This window comes from Meriones unguiculatus, chromosome 16, assembly GCF_030254825.1.
Source record: "Meriones unguiculatus strain TT.TT164.6M chromosome 16, Bangor_MerUng_6.1, whole genome shotgun sequence".
NCBI classification, from domain to species: domain Eukaryota; kingdom Metazoa; phylum Chordata; class Mammalia; order Rodentia; family Muridae; genus Meriones; species Meriones unguiculatus.
The window spans coordinates 64,214,750-64,216,585 of NC_083363.1; the positions used below are offsets into that span (position 1 = coordinate 64,214,750).

At 46.0% G+C, this 1,836-nt stretch overlaps 1 pseudogene; it reads right to left on the minus strand.

Moving 5' to 3' along the window:
* Positions 1–451: 451 nt before the first annotated feature.
* LOC110564044 (cofilin-1-like) lies at positions 452–952 on the minus strand (annotated as a pseudogene).
* Between the last annotated feature and the right edge of the window lie 884 nt (positions 953–1,836).

Sequence of the window (1,836 nt, forward strand, 5' to 3'; positions counted from 1 at the left end):
TCAGGCAAGAGTAGAGGTCTGATCTCTGATATTAGAAATAAATTGGGACTTTGTACAGATGTTCATTTAGGTGTCATCCACCCAAAGAGCATCAGACCGTCCGATACCACAAAGTTACTGTTGCAGTTAGAATTTGACAGCATGAATGGAGAGCAGGAAATGCCATTATAAAACAAAAAACAAGTTCCCTCAGCGCTGTGGGCCTGAAGTGATTCCCCAAGGGGATCAGAGATTAAAAAAAAAAGAAAGTTTGAGATGGTCAGAACCATCAGGGACAGAGGGAGAAGAGAAAAGGATGGTTCGGGAAACAGGGGGTATGTTTGGCACCTGGAGTGAAGGTATTGCCCTCCTGCTGCTGGGCCCTCTTTATCCCCTCCAGTCTGGAAGGAAAGAGAGTGGCCTGCATTGTCCAAAGTAGGTCTCTTCTTCCAAAGAAGAGCCTGGAAGCAGCTCACAAAGGCTGGGCCTCCAGGGAGATGATGGCTTAGTTTTTCCCACTTAGTTTTTCTGGTAGGGTCAACATTCCTTGACCTCCTCATAAAACTTAGCCTGTAATTCATGCTTGATGCCTGTCAGCTCCTTCTTGATGGCATCCTTGGAGCTTCCACGTATTATTTTACAATTCAGGCATTCACTGTCGCAAGCCCAGAAGACACCAGGTCTCCCTCCTTGTTCTCCTTGGTCTGGTATGTCACATCATAGTGAACATAGCAAGAATCCTTGCCTGCCAGAATCTTGACAAAGATGGTTTGGTGTGGTCCACAGTCTGCCCCACATATCCTACCAGGGCCTCTCTGCCATTCTTCAGGATGGTGCTTTTCTTGCCCAACCTCAGAGAGAAGAGTACTACCTTCTTGTGTTTCTTCGCTTCTTCTGCTACTAAGGATTTGTGCACCTTAATGTCATCGAACACTTTGATAACATCATCAGAGACAGCCACATCAGAGGCCATGTTTCTAGAAGTGAGCAGTCACTGGCTCTTGGAAGCCATCACTACTCCTGGAGGAAGGCCAGAGTACTGTACCTTGGTAGAACTGTTGGCTGCTCTCCCCCTGCCTCAGCCTCTCATGCCAATTTCTACCATGATCTGACTGGATTCCACCAAGTTCTGCAGCTGACTCATACATATGTACTCAGTATCTGCCTGGGACAGGAGTAAGGTAAAGGCTCGGCTGGGACAAGGAGGTAGTTGCTCTCACCCTTCTTCAGATAGTCCCAGCTCCTATCCATGTGGCCCCACCTTTGCCTTCTTCACAGAATGCTGATATCAGAGCAATGGGATTCCTTACTTGGTGGCTTACTTCCCCCAGAATGGTTGTCCAAAGGAGCAAGATGGGAAAAATTCTTCTCATGCCCTAGTCTTAAAAGGCTTGCTGTCAGGCCAGGTCCAGTGAGGAACTACGCAAGGGCACGGCTCGGTGAGATGGCGTCTCTAAAGACTGGACAGTAGCTGGTTGTTATCTTGTAAATAACAGGGAGTCATTGAGGCTTTTCAGTAGGAGAGGGATTTCATTGCAGTTTGGGTTAAAACAGTTATTTTAGGAATTATATATGTACCAGATCAGAAAGGAATGACTCCTTTGTTTTTTTGGGTGACACTGAGGATATCTGTGGAGATGTAAGGAAATCTCAGATGCTAAGAATTGATTCAGGACCCAGAGCAGCGGTCTCTTTCCTTGTAAACAGCAGACTGATCTTTCTTCAAACAGGTTAGTATGAAGACAAGGCATGGGCTCTTGACATGAACAGAAGAGCTGAGTATTGTTTCTAAATTCCCTTGCACTTTACAAAACTACTTCCTGATATTACAGGAGGGAAAGAAATAGATACCTGCTT